Consider the following 15611-nt stretch of genomic DNA (forward strand, 5'->3'; position numbering starts at 1 on the left):
TTTCTTCACAATACCATCTACTATCAATTTGGAACAACATGACCAACTCCAAATATGTTCCTGATTCAACAATATTTCTACTATCCATCCTAGCAAAGCACTCCCTTCATGGAATGACTACCCGGAATAACTCCAGGACATGCAGACAGACTTACAAAGTAACTTGTTACATGAAAAACATAAGTAAAAATTAGATTCTAGAATAGAGTATCCCTTAGTATTTAGCACTTCATAAATATTTCTGTATATAATTTTTTATTGAAGTATATTCAGTTTACAATGTTGTGTCAATTTCTGGTGTACAGCATATGGTTCAGTGATACATGAACATACATATATTCATTGTCATATTCTTTTTCACCATCAGTTACTAGAAGATATTGAAATTAGTTCCCTGTGCTATACAGTACATATTTTTAAATATTTTATTTATTTATTATTGTATTATTTATTTCATTTTGGCAGGGAGGGGAGTAATTAAGTTTTATTTATTTTTAAAGGAGGTTCGGGGGATTGAACCCAGGACCTCATGCATGCTAAGCACGTGCTCTACCACTTGAGCTATACCCTCCCCTCAGTACTCCGTAAATGTTAACTATTACAACACAAACTATGTCTAGTTTGTTCATTTTATCTGCGTATATGGTGATGTTGCTATTGTTGGCTTCCGTATTTGTAGCACTTTTTCCAGATAGTGTGGAATGAACTAAAACCGAGGCGGAGTTTTGGAGGCTTGAAATGTAAACAGAAACCAGAAATGTGGATGGAAATTTACATATTGGGTATCAGGTCTAATTCACTGTGTAAGTATTGGATAGGTGGATGGTAGCAAAGGATGGAAGATGGGGTAGGGATCAACTAAGACAGACAGCAAGTCAGCAATAGATTTTTCCATGAAAAGAAATTAATAGGATTTAAACAATTTGAACCATAAATCTCAAGTCAGGGCCAAGAGTTAACCTGGGATGAAAGGGAATCAGTTATGACAGCGGCTGTCAGACGAGAGACTGTGTTGATAAACGCTGACAACTGAGAGCACTGCTATTTCTGCTGGCTCTTACTGTCCTAATAGTGCAGAAGACACGTTGGCGCCTAGCTTTTCTTACAGGCATTTCAAGGATTTAGAACCTGCTGGAAAGATCATTTGGTAGAGAGATCCTCGACAATATTTTCTCCCATGAGGAGAAAAGCATTCGCATGCCTGTCTGCTTCCAGCTGACTAGTCCCCAGGGCACTTTGCCTGCTGTGATCCTGACTGTCCTCTCCACACCTATTCTGTAGCTGATAGCCTCCTTTGCTTTTATTTAAAAACGTTTTACACCTTTCATTCTGTGAGTTCATTCTGGGATAAATGACCGCTTTATTGTAAGAGTTTATGTATGTAGGTATGTAGGCATGTATACATGTATTTATTACTGTCTTAATTTTGGGGGGAGAGTATAGCTCAGTGGTAGCATGTGTGCCTAGCATGCATAAGGTCCTGGGTTCAATCCCCAGTACCTCCATTAAAGATAAATAAATAAAAACCTAGCTTTACCTCCCACCAAAAAAAAAAAAAAAGAAGAAGAAAAAAAGATTCATTACTGTTTTAATTTTTAGTTTGCCTTTGAACTTGATCAATTTGGGGGTCTTTCTCTTCCTTATGGTAAAGCACTCCTGTACTTTAAAGGCTTTTCTTCTCCTTGACAATCTCACTTGCTTTTATCGATAAGTCACACAAAGCTGATCCATTTATTTACTTATGTTTATTTATAGATGTCATTTTAATTCCCATTTTGTTATTTCTAATTCATGTGCCACAAAAATGCTAGGTCTCCAAATGGAGGCCTGGAAATGATCTCCAAATTTTCTGTGTATTTTTCACTTTTTATGTTACTTCCTTTTAGATAATGTAGCGCACCAATTTAAATTGCTGTTCAGTGGAATAATTTAATTTGTCCATTTTTCTCAAGTAAGAAAGTAGCTCACTATACACATAATAGGAATTTACTGACTTTACAAAACGAGTTTACACTGCACTCGTATTCCATTTAATAGTTATTGTAAGCTATCTTTAAACTTCATATGTAAATAATTAATGATATAAATTAAAGTTAAGAAATTACTTAAAAATTGTACTCTGGGAAGTGGTAAGCAGAATGTTCATTAACTAAATTTAATTCTGAAAAGGGCCATAGCTGCCATGGAAGTGGCCAAAGGCATGGCCTGAATATTCCATATCTCTGTGATGCAGAAAGCCAGATGGCTATGCACTGATAAAAAGCTGCAACAGAGCAGCTTAAAAATAGGGTTGAGAAAGGCCACTGACGTGGGCTGTGCATACTTCCACTGACCAGCCACAGGTGACCCAGCTAGTTCCCAAGTAGTGTTAAATTTTAATTGCAGACTGGTTAGCAACTGTATATGTAGGAATACGTATGCTGTGTGTGTGTGCATGTGTGAGTTTGCCCGTAAGTATGTGTGCCTCTCAGGGGAAAAGAGCAGGGAAGAGATTATAGTACAGCTGTTCGAAGAAGTTGTATTTTCCATGACTGCTTTCATTTGAGAGATGGGCTTTCAAACATACCGTTCAATGAATCTGGCCTGGCAATTTGCTGGATACAATTTTTCCATATCAGTTTAAACTCTGTGTCCCAAAACATTTGTGCTTGCATCCTCTGGCTCTAAATACGTCTCCTGTTTTCATACCTCCACCACAGCAGTTAGCCAACTGATACTTCAGAAGAGCATTAGATGGCCAAATAAGTAGCACCATCTGCTGCAATTTAGAGGAATCCTCAGTGGTGCTGTGACAGCTGTCTTGTTTTGAGTCCTGAACACCAGAATTCATTTGTCAAAGAGGACACATATCCAGTGGTAGAATGGCCATATTCTATAACAGGAATGCTTTTTCTAGCAAGAAATACCCTATTCTTATGGCGGCTAGACTTCTGGAAACCATTGTTTAATCTTCAAAATATTACCCCAAATGTGGATGCTGACAAAATAGTCCTTCTAGGCAATTAGATTTAAAGCCCGAAGTCTCAAGCCATGCTTTAATGTATGAAAAGTCATTACACCCTCCCTAAGTGCCTAATTACATTTACTTAATGCACAGTCTTTAATAAGCTTGATTATCTGGCTTGTGAGCATGGAGCATCATAGGAGCTGCAAGCTAGAATTAGATATGGTAGGGTTATAAGTGACTCAAACTCAATAATTACAAGTAGAGAATTCAGTGAATTTTAATAAAATATTAAAATGTAGACCATGATTATATACAGATTACAATGACATAGTCATGTATTCATTCATTTAATAAATACCCATTTACTATGACCCAGGCACTTTTCTAAATGCTAGCACACATAGAGAAGTTAGTAAGACAAGGTCTTGCACTTAAAGAGTTTGAATTCTGGTCAGATGGGCTACTTCATGAATAATGCAAGGTAGGTTATACAAATACCATTGGAGGAACAGACAATTTAACATAAGAGCTCAGACTAGGCTAAGATTACTTCAAACACAGGAAAGATTCATGGGAGCTGTGGCATTTAAAATTGACTTTGAAAGAAAAAACGTGGTGTGTAATTTGAATATACTGATAGAGGAGCATGGCATTCCGTGTAAATAAAAGAGTGTGAGAACACCTGAAAGCCCAAAGAACTATGGGAAATAGGACCACCAGGGGACTGAAAGCTCTCCCAGACAGGCTGTACCTGTCCGTGGCTTCTGTGGGTACAGTCGCCCAACAGTACTTTAAAAGGGTCACATAAGTAATTTTTGGTATACTTTTAGTTAATATTGAACCAAATTAGAAAAAAGTATTTTTTACAGGCAATAAGATGCACTGATTTAAAAATATAAGTCACCATGTTTGACAAACGTATAGAACACTTTCATTATTTCAAAAAGTGACTTCCACCTATTTGGGGAGTTTTCAGGTATCTTTCTTAAAATTTATAATCTATATCCACAATGGTCTGATTAAATAGTGTCAATTTGATTGTTTAAAAATTTATTGAGATTTGTTTGTAACCTTAGTAAAGTTTTGTGGACACTTGGAAAAAATGTGTATTTTGCTATTGTTGTTTAAAGTGTCCTATAAACGTGCATTAGGTCAGTGGGTGGGAAGTGCTGTTCAAATCATCTGTACCTGTGCTGATATGCTGCCTGCGTGTTTCACTGAGGAAAGAGTGTTGAAGAGCCACGTTGTAATTGTGCATGTCTATTTCTCCTTTCAGCTGTTCAGTATTTGCTTATGTGTGTGTGTGTGTGTGTGTGTGTGTGTGTGTGTGTGTGTGTGTGTGTGTATGCATGTGTGTGTATATATATATATACACACACACACATATATATATATATAAATTTTGGAGCTTTTCTGTTAGGTACATATACCATCTAGGATTTTTATTCTTCTTAATGAATTGGTCCCTTTATTGTTATTAAACATGTCTCCTTAAGAATGATCAAATTCCTTGCTCTGAGGTCTACTTTTCTAATATTTAATAGCCAATGCTGCTTTCTTATGATTAGTAAATTGTATTATTTATCATTTTCCATCATTTTACTTTAAAAATATAGTTTCTATATTTTAAGTGCATTTCTTGTAAACAGAACATAGTTGAGTATTGCCTTTTTATCAGTCTAACAATCTGCATTTTATTTGAAGTACATTGACTATTTGTATTTATTTTTTGATCTGGATGTGTTTACTATTAGCATCATTCTATTTGTTTCTTGTTTCATCTGCTCTTCATTTATTTTCTCCTTTTCTTTTTTTTCAGATTGAGTATTTTTAATTGTTTGGTTTTATGTCTATTCTTATAAGCTGTATCTGTTTTGCTGTTTAGTAGCTGAACTAAGATTTACAATATGCAGTTTTAATATATCATTGTCTTTCTTCAGATATTATTACAGCACTTCATGTATGATGCATGAATCTTATAATATACTTCCATTTCACCCTCCTATTCTTTGTGCAATTGTTATCATATATTTTACTGCTGCATATCTTACAATTCATTATTATAAGTCTAATGTTATGGCCTCAAATTGAAGGAATTTTTTAAATGAGAAAAAAATTTTTTCACACCTTTAACATTTCTCATACTCTTTATACCTTTTTGAAGAGCCAGCTTCCCATTCGAAGAATTTTCTTTAATGTATCTTATAGTGCAGATCTGCTGACACCAAATTCTCTTAAGTATTGTTTGTATGAAAATGTTTTTAGTTTTATTTTTGCTGCATGTAGAATTCTGAGTGTTTTTAGTAATTTAAGGATTGTCTTTTTCCATTGTCTTCTCATTTACCTTTTTTTTTTTTTTTTTTTTGGATGAAAAGTCAGGGATCATTCTTATCTTTGTACTCCAATATATATTGTGATTTCTTCCTCTGGCAGCTTTGAAGTTTTCTCTTTATCACTGTTTCCCAGCACATTCTTTGGTATGGTTTTCTCTCTGTTTATCTCGCTTAGTGTTCATCAAGCTTCTTGGATTTTCATCAGTTTGAAAACAATTTTAGCCATTATTTTTTTACACATTCTTTTGGTCCTCTTTTTCTTTTTTATCTGTACTCAAATGCCATGCATCTTTGACACTTGATATCACTCTACAAATCACTGAGGCATTTTCTTTTCATTTCTTGTCTTTTTTTTTGTTTTATTTTTCTCTGCCTTTGCTTAAGTTTAGATGGTTTTTACTGTTATGTCTTTAAATTCACTGATCTATATACTTCAGTGTCAAATATAAATGTACTATTAAGTGTACTTGGTTAATTTTTTCATCTTATATATACAATTTTAAAGTCCTTGTTTATTAATTCCTTTGTTTCTGTCATTTCTGTGTCTGTTTTTATGTACAGATTTTTCTGTCTTCACATGTCTATTAATTTTGGATCAGCTGCTCGCCATTATGATGTCATGTATTATGTGAAAATAGATATATAGACAGATAGATAAAAATCCATATAAACGTATATGGATTTTGTTGTTTTCTTTTAAAACTTGTTGGCGTTTATTTTGGCAGGCAGATAAGTTAGTTGACAATCAACTTGATCCTTTTAGGTTAGTTTTAATCTTTGTTCGGAAGGTTTTACAATATCCTTTCTTGCAGAACTAGTTTAGCATTACAGTTAAGGTCTGATCCTCTGCGGTATCTAAGGAATACCCTGAGTTATGAATACCTCTCACCCCTATGTAAGTTCAGGAATTATGTAGCTGACGACCTCCCAGTAGTTGATAGTTTTTGGTTTAGCTGGTTCATTTTTGCTTGGGATGACAGAGCTTTACTTGATGCACGCACAGCTTGGTGTTTAGCGACAGACCCAAGTAGACCCCTGCACAGATTTTTGGAGTACTCTCTCTGCATAAATCACCTCTTCTAGTTCCCTGGCCAGAAAACTCTTCCTGCCTCAACTTTCTTATACTGGAATCTCTATTTCCTCAACCCAACACTGCCTTGCTCTGCTTCATTCCATCCTCCCAGAACTGAGTTCTTGGAAGTACCTACAGAAGTAAAGCCAGGGAAGTTGTAGGAGTCACTCTCTGTGCTTCTTCTCTGACAAGAGCACCTTGTTTCCTAATATCCAGTGCTTGGCAATAGTCTCATATACTTTCATTAAATTTTCCCATTTTTTTAGTGAAAGGTGATTTTTTAAAAAAAATTCCAGTTAAGTGTAATATATATGGTGCCAATAAGAAAAGATACATACATTGCATATTTGATTCAGAATTTTAAAAAATGATTTGGTTTTAAGAAATTACTAATACAGAGGGAGGGTGGGGAGGAAGGAGGGGAGACGGTTGTAGGGCTCGTGCTGGTGCCGGAACCTGGGCGGCCCGAGGGGCGCGGAGACTCGCGGGAAGGGAGACGGCAGCAGCATGGCGGCTGGGCACGAGCCGCTCCACCGCCTCTTCCCGGCTGTCGCCGCCGCCGCTGCCGCCGCCGCCGGAGTCGCTGGGGCCCTTTAGTCTGCGTGTTTTAGTGTAAGACCGCTGTCTACCCTTCAGTCCTCCGATCTACCCGTCCTGCTACCTCTCACCGCCACTGCCAGCTCGAGGGTCGGGCCGGCCGGGTAACTCCCACCCCCCACCCCCCACCCCCACCCCCACCCCCCACCCCCACCCCCACCCCCCACCCCCCACCCCCACCCCCACCCCCACCCCCCACCCCCCACCCCCACCCCCACCCCCAAGCTCGCAGCCGGACCGTGGAGGACGTGAGGCTGGAGTTGCCCGCGCTCCCACAGTGCAAAGAAGCCGCCGACGAGTGGACCTATACTGTGAGACGAGAGATGTAGGAAATTTTACCTGGACTGTTTTTAGGCCCATATTCTTCAGCTATGAAAAGCAAGCTACCTATAATAAAGAAATATGGAATAACTCATATAATATGTATAAGACAAAATATTGAAGCAAACTATTAAACCCAACTTTCAACAAGTATTTAGATATTTAGTCTTGGATATTGCAGATAATCCAGTTGAAAATATAATACTTTTTTTTCCCCATGACTAGAGAGTTTATTGATGGGAGCTTACAAAGTGGAGGAAAAGTTCTTGTCCATGGGAATGGAGGGATCTCCAGGAGTGCTGCCTTTATTATTGCATACATTATGGTAACGTTTGGAATGAAGTACAGAGATGCATTTTGTTCAAGAAAGAAGATTTTGTATTAATCCTAGTGCTGGATTTGTCCTTCAACTTCAGGAATATGAAGCCATCTATTTAGAAAAATTAACAATACAGGTGATGTTGCCACTTCAGATAAAAAGGTCGTTATCTATTCATTCTGGTACCACAGGCAGTTTGAAGAGAACACGTGAAGAAGAGTATTTTGGAAACATACAAGTGGCGACTGCGCAGAATGGCTGACTCAAGAGCAACGTTATAGAGGATGTGAATTTCTATTTGGGAAGGAGAAAATACTAGAGACAGTAATAATGTAAAATGGTAAAAACACAAGTAGTTTCTTTTCAATTATATGTTGCTTCCAGACGTGTTTCTCTGCAACTTGTTGAGCAACATTTTAAGAGGCTGGACTTCTGCAATAGATGGCACTGATGGTTTTACTCCCTTTTTTTTTTTTAATTCTTTACAGTTTTATTATAAACCAAGAATTTTGGACTTGCAAAGAGGTATTATTGTGATAACGCACTTTTCATACCTGAAATTTATTTGTATGATATAAAATTATTACTTTAAACAAAATGTAAGTTAGGGGGAATTTGTTTATAAAATCTGGGTAATTTATAACAAAAGAATTTCCTAACATTTGCTAAAAATTCATTTTGTGTTCTACATATTTAAAAATAATTTTACAGTTCAGTTTTATGATGGAGCCTCTTACATAAACATTAACAAAGGCAGGGATCTGCCACATTTCTTTTTTAGTATAATTCAATAGCTTAATTACCTTTATTTTTTTAAACTTCTTGATCCCTTATTAATAATCTTTAGATAATGACATTAGCCAACTATCCTTACTTTAACATGATCCAAGGATTGCTTCCTTTCCTATTACCTTCCTAATTTTATTCTACAGAAAAAAGTTTAATGAAAAAAGGAAGGTATTTTGCTTTATAATACCAGATGCTCAAAAACAAGGAGTTTTAAACTTTCAAGTGACTTTCCTTTAACATTCTTAAAAGCCACATGTTGTGTTTGTTCATTTCAGAGTTATGTAGACTGTTTTTTCTTTGTCCAAAATGGTTCTAAGTAGTAAATATAATAAGCCAATGTAATGCTATTTTTTCTAAACCAAGCCCCCCCCAAAGTGCCTTGCCTCATTAGAAAAAATTTAAAAAAAAATCCTCATGACCTCTAAATTAGTATGTAGAACAGTGAAAAGTTTTGAACATTTCCCTGCAATTTCTGTTTTGTTTTTTTTTTTAAATCATAAATTAGCTCAAACTGAAAGTCTTTAAGGCTTGAAGAAACCTTGGTAAAACTATTTGGAATATTGGAATATGGAACATTTACTCCATTTTATATTGTCTTAATGATTCTGTGAGTTTGTTCTGACTTAGAAGCTTTTCTTTGAGGTTGCAGTTATTGGAGAAAGTGATTGTGGAAGAGTTTGTTGTATTATAAATTAGTATTGTAATCAATACAATGTAATCTTTACATTGAGTTAATCCAAATTTCCCCGCATAATTTACATTAGAGTCACTTTATGGATCCTAGGTTCTCCATGTTTTTATTTATACATATAAAAATTGTTCTAAGAAAAACTTCTGCTATTTTAAGAATGATGTTGGGGAGGAGAGGAGTGTTTTTAACATTTTATAGGTGATGACTTAGGGTAGCACAAACAAAACTCCTTTGTATCTCACTTTTCTCAGTCCTCTCTCTGGAGGTGCTCTACTGATGGAAATGTTTTCCATACATTCCCTTAGTACCAACAGGTACTATGCAAGGTAACCTACTACAAGTTACCTACTTTGCTTTCCTCCCTGAGATGTAACAACACAGTGTAAGCTTTTTTTATCCAGCATAGCAGGAGAGTGGAAGTGAATCAAAATTGCTTTGTTAATTAATTGTTAATTCCTTTTGACCCAGGTGGTATTCCTTTTCTGATTTCCCTTCCCTTCTCCTGTTTTTACCACCCTGACAACAGCATATTGTTAATCCCATGTGGTCTCATGCTCTGTTGTGTGACCAGGTCACTGGGTGTGGTGGTCTAGTATAGTTAAGATTTGCATTGAGTGCTGTGAAATTCCAGTTGGTAAAGTGCCAGATAACACAGCTTTCCTGTATATAGATCACTATTAGGTAGATCAGCAGTCTCTTTTGCAGTCTGTTAAGATTTGATGCTTCATTCAGCAAAAACTGCTTATAAGGACCTTCATACCTGTCCATTTAGGTCTTAAAAATGAGGCAGTTAAGATTTTTTAAAATTAATTTCTTAAATACACATATCCTCTCCAGTAGTCTGGCCACGAATACAAGTTTGGTTATTTATTTATTTATAGCTGGTAATTTTCCGCTTTTTCTAACCACTATAACTTTTATGTTGTTACTGAAGTGCCTGCCCAGCACTGTATAGTAAAGACTGTCTCTCACAAACACTAGAAAAAGGGATTGTCATCTTCTTGAGTACTAATTAATATGGACAGAATGTTTATTCTTTCTTTCATATAAGTACACTACAAGTTTGTTTTATCTTGAGTCCATTCTTTCACCTCATGTTGAGCTAGTTCTTCTGGTAGCTCTGCCTATTCTTCTGTTGGGTTCTATTTCCATAATTCCTTTATTTCCACTGTTGTTTTGTGATAGTTAACCAATCATGATTTACTTTCTAGAATATTCAAATAATGTATGAGTGATATAGCACCCAATTTTAACCAGTAAATATTAATCTGGGCACAGAATTTAAAATGACATCACATCAAAACATAGAAAAACTATTTATTGTCCATTTTGAAAGTATGAAACATAAATATTGAAAATATTCAAACTGGAATGGTAGTATTTTAATCTTCTATTTTTATTTCATTGGTTCGTGGTAATTTCTTATCAAATATTTAAACAGCACTTATTTGTATCTACTCTATGTTGGAAAAGTTAAACCGTGATAGCTTTTGCTACCAACTCTCAACCACTTAACTTTCTGAGTAGAATATTTGTTTTGGGAGGATTTTGTGCTTCATCTGAGTTTAGAAGTAATGTCAGAAAATGTTAAGCATGTCCTTTTAAAGAAAATGTAAGGTTTCTAATTGTCTTATTACCATGGTAATTCAAGTGACTTAGAAGTATTTAACTGCAATCTTGAATTATAAAGTTGGGATGCATATATAGAGACATGTATCAAAATCTCAACTTGATGTAAAGTAAATGAGCAGTTACCTGGTGGTTTTTTTTTTTTCCAAATAACTGTTTAACTATAATTTCATAACAAACTTAGCTTCATTTCAATATTTATTTTGTCCATTTGTCAGTGCTCCAAAAAGGAAATAATAGGAAATAGCTGAAAGTTACTAAAATTTTTTTTCTTTTTTATTGATTAGACAAATTAGTTTCTAGGGTCTTCGAATGCTGAGTTTTTTTATCTTACCCATCCATGGCAGCTAAAAAAAAAAATCACTCAAAATATTTAGGTTTACATGTTAGCTCTCTCATAGGGAGTTGCCATACCTTACAATTCAAAGTGTATTCTATAGATCAGTAACATTATACTGACATGTAGTTGCAATTTACTATGCAGCAAAAATGATTCAAGAAGAAAAATAACCTACAGTGTCTATTTATCTTTGCATAGGCAACTGCTCAAGTTACTCTACTTTTAACATTTGTGCTTGGATAAAATGCTTATGTATGTATAGGAATGTCACAGTGCAAATGCTGCTAGCTCAGGCACAAAGTATTAAAGTTATTTTGTGAAGATTGGTGGTTGTATTAAAACTGTTGTGCCATTATACCTCAAAAAAAAGAAATTACTAATATAATATTTTAATATAATAAAACTATTTATGACAAAGCAATAATATTGAATTATTAGTACAATATATTAATTATATTATAATGTCAAAAAATAAGTTGTTAAGTTTATATAATTCTGTTTTTAAAATCCTGTTCTTTGACTATTGAATCTAGTGTCAGAACAGAATCCCTAATTCTGGTTTTCAAATTTTATATTGTTCAAGAATTAGCATATTTGCCAAGGAGCAGATTCTTGAGTCTCAACTCCAGATATTCTAATTAATTAAGTTTTGGGTGGGACCAAGCTATCACCATTTTTGAGCAATATTCCCATTGATTGTGATATAGGAGGTCCAAGAGAAAATTCCAATGAAATGTCCTTGTGCTGTTGATATTTTCCGTTTGGGTGATTGATTAATAACAAATGACGATATTGATTCTGCAGGACTGAAAGCATAATTTACGTGTTGCAGTGCCTCAAGGCTATGTAGGTCTTGTGTTCAAACATTTCAAATAAGTAAATGTATAAACTAAAAGTTTTGTTTTCTTTTTAATTTGATTTTTTTCCTCTCAATTCAGGAAACTAAAGAAGATGGTATTTAAATTCGGCATGAATTATTATCACACAGGTAGCTTGGAAGATGTTTTAAGTGCCTTTTAATCACAATGAAGACATATTTGAAATGTTTAATGGAACTTGGAAGCCCAAACCACCTTACAGCTAGAAAAAGATGGAAAAAGAAAATGCCATTTTTCACAAGATTTCATAGCACTTGAGTTCTGGTTTTAATTTTCTCCAAAAGGCAGTTGGCATGAGGCAATATGTCATTTACTAGTGCTATTTACTCTGATTAATTACTTGGTAGACAAAATAAAGAACATTCTTTCGGAAGTAAGTCTCTGAAGCCCACTGTGTCCAGGGAGCTGTGGGAGACTGAGAACACTGTCCCCATACTGAGTCCTCCTCTATCTTCAGTCCAGTCGGGACCCTTGGTTGAGGAGGAAACGGTCACTGTGACCCAGAAAATTCTTAAGAATAAAAGCTGTCGCTGATGAATCCATGGATACATTGAATACTGGGACATGCTAGTGTTCTCTTGACCCTTCCAAAGGTTCAGTTTAAGACCATAACAGGACTGGGAGAAATATTCTGACAAATAGCCTTCTAAGGACAACCATTTCATGCTTGGCTCATTTCATGGCTTCAGAAAAAAAATCTAAGAGAAATTGCTGATTTTGAGAGAGTTTTGGGGAAAAAAATTTTTCTCCTTATAATTTTGGAGCTCATCTATTTTTCTTCAAGTTGGAAATTTGACAGTCTACCCCACAGTGCAGCAGCCTCTAAGCTTCAACCCAAACCCACAGACTGATTTCTGGTTTGCTGGAGGCACTCAGTCTATCCTGGAAATTGCCTTTAGCCACAGTTGCAACGTCCAAGAGTGTTGACGCTTGTCAAAATAGGAAAGAGAATGTAAAAATGGGCTTAGAGCTCCTAGCCTTGTGCTTTGAGAAATCTAGATGTGCTTTAACAAATATGAATGTAGGAAATGCCAAACTCATATCCCTGCTAGTTTTTCTCTTCCTAAAGTCTTTCCTTTATTGTTCAGTTGCTACGTACTCAGACATAAAGCACTTTGTATATTTTTCTCAAGTCTTCACAGTAATCTTATGACATGCTATTATAATACCCATTTTATAGGAAAGCCAACTTAGGATAAATAAGTTAAATAACTTGTTTAAGAGCAAAGCCAAATGTGGTAGAGCCAATAAGTGGCAGAATCAACGTTCAAATCCAGGATGATCTGAGTTCAAATCCAGGGTGATCTGACTATAAGGTCCATGATCTTAGTGATTATACTGTAACTCAACATCTCAACCTCTGTCCTCTCTCACTATTGGCTTTATCCAAAGGACACCCATGTCTACAAACTTTATTCTTCCCTGGCAATCGGCCCTGAAAATCGGCCCGTTGGCTTTATTGAGTTTTGGAGCTAAGAATCTTTTCTACATTTAGAAGTCAATGTTCCAGTCATGTCTGAAGGATTCCTTGTTTGACTTCCTTTGGATTCCCTTTGGCAGGTCCCGTTTGTTATCAACCATATTGGAATCCAGTACTGTAGACATGAGGTGCCCATATTTTGCCTAGATATGTTAATTCCTATGACTCTTCCTCTTCCAGTGTTGACCTGTCTGGAGCTCTGTCAGGACTTTTCCTCCTCATTTTATCTATTGCTCTAGCTAGCGCTCATTTTGAAAACTGAAATCCTATTCTTCACTACAAGTTGTTCACAGATTCTGCTTGGCCTTTGTTTTTTACTTTCTAAAACTAGACTGTATTCTTATATGGTCACCTTTTGAACTGGACGTCTTCTACATATAGACAAAGTGTTTAATGATGACCGCCACCGATGACCACCACCTGAGTTATATGGTTGGTTGGTATGGTTAGATTGCATTCCTTGTTGACACTTGATTGGCAAACATTTGTTGAGTGTTTTCTGGTGCAGGCTCTGTGTTGGGGGCCTCACCTACAAGGAAGAGGTATATCCTCTGTCTCTGTGGTATTCACAGTTCAGTAACTCTGCCCTATGTTAGTACTGAGTCCTTTCCCTTTGGTCATTTAACCTTATTTGTTGAGTTTTTCCTATGAAATTGCCTTTCTCCAGTCTCATCTTAGTAGGAATGTCCCAGCTTGATCTGTTTTATTTCTATTCTCTGGCCTAGATTTGCCAAAGACCCACCGTGACACATGCACAAGAATGTCTAGGGCAATGGCACCTTCTGTCTCTGCTCTTCCCTCTTCTCTACCATGCCACTTCTGAGACGTGACTTGAAGCTGACCGTGCTAATCATGTGTCTTCGTCCTTCTCGATATGTGCTCTAGCGGGGTGGGCTTTCTCCCTCCATCAACCATTAGAGAATAAGCAATTTTGAAGTTTCTAGCAAGTTCCTTTGTAAGTACTCACTGGAAGCGAAAGTTATAGGGGAAAATTGGTTGAAATTTTCTAAGATGAGGGTTGGCAAACTGTATTCCATAAGCTAAATCCAGCCCAGCACCTATTTTTGTAAATAAAGTTTTATTGGAACACAGTCACATTCACTCATTTAGGTATTGCCTATGACTGCTTTTTGTGCTACAATGGCATGAAAAGTTGAGTAACTATGAAAGAGAAACAGTGGCTCACAAAGCTTAAAGTATTTACTATCTGATCGTTCACAGAACAGTTTACCCACACTTATTCTAAGACATTGTTAAACTCCTTAGGAGGTACATTAAATAATAATATGTGGTTATCTTAAGTACTCTAATGGCTAAGAAAATTAATTTACGGTGGATGTATAACGAAAAGAGTACTCTCCTATAATCCTTGTTTCTTTGGCCACACACACAGAGCCTTAGCAAAAATCAAGAAAGCACTTGACTTGAGCACTTCTTCATATTTCTCAAGTCTCTAGCCATACCAGTTACCCTTGATCCTATGTTGTTCTCATACATCTTCCAAAGGAGATGCCCAATAGTCTCTTCATGGCTTTTTATGAAATAGTACATGCTGTTCGGGGTCACAGGGTCTTGGTCAGTGTCTTCTTGTCAAATTGCTAAACAGCATCTGTGCAGCGCTTGCCCTCAGCTTTGTGCAACCTTCTTCAGCTCCACGTTCCACCGCTTACCTGGCTCCCAAATGGGAGAAAACTTCATTCTAAGCTTAATGTTGTTTTTGTTTGCTGAGCTTGGCAGATTTGTTTTCTAACCATAATCAGTTTAGTGGGCCTTGAAAACAGGGATTTGCTCTTTTAGGTTTGTAGCTCCCTCTTGCTAACAAGTTCTCCAGGGACTAAACCAACTTTCTAATAATGATGATATTAATAATGCTACAATAGCTTTGAATGCTTATTATATGCTGTAATAATTATAATGAAAATAGGCATTATAATAATAAGCCATAATAGTTTTGAATGCTTGTTATGTGTTATATCTACGAAATGGTTCCAAGTTCTGCACATAAATTAACTTATTTAATCCTTGTAACATTTCGGTCAGCCTTACATCAGAGTCCATGTTTTTAATCACTATGCAAAAGACATATTACTAGGAAGTTTTTGTTGGTTCTTCAGCATGGGGAGAACATAAGAAAGTGGCACTACTCGTTGAATTTCTTTGAGGGCGTTCCCTAAAAAAATAGAATACACACATACATATATACACATACATCTGT

The 15611-nt window shown here is 36.0% G+C and overlaps 1 pseudogene; it reads left to right on the forward strand.

The window, feature by feature from the left end:
- The first annotated feature begins 6859 nt into the window (after positions 1-6859).
- On the forward strand, positions 6860-12410 carry LOC141578802 (serine/threonine/tyrosine-interacting protein pseudogene; annotated as a pseudogene).
- The last annotated feature ends 3201 nt before the right edge of the window (positions 12411-15611 follow it).

Source organism: Camelus bactrianus, chromosome 1 (assembly GCF_048773025.1).
Source record: "Camelus bactrianus isolate YW-2024 breed Bactrian camel chromosome 1, ASM4877302v1, whole genome shotgun sequence".
NCBI lineage: Eukaryota > Metazoa > Chordata > Mammalia > Artiodactyla > Camelidae > Camelus > Camelus bactrianus.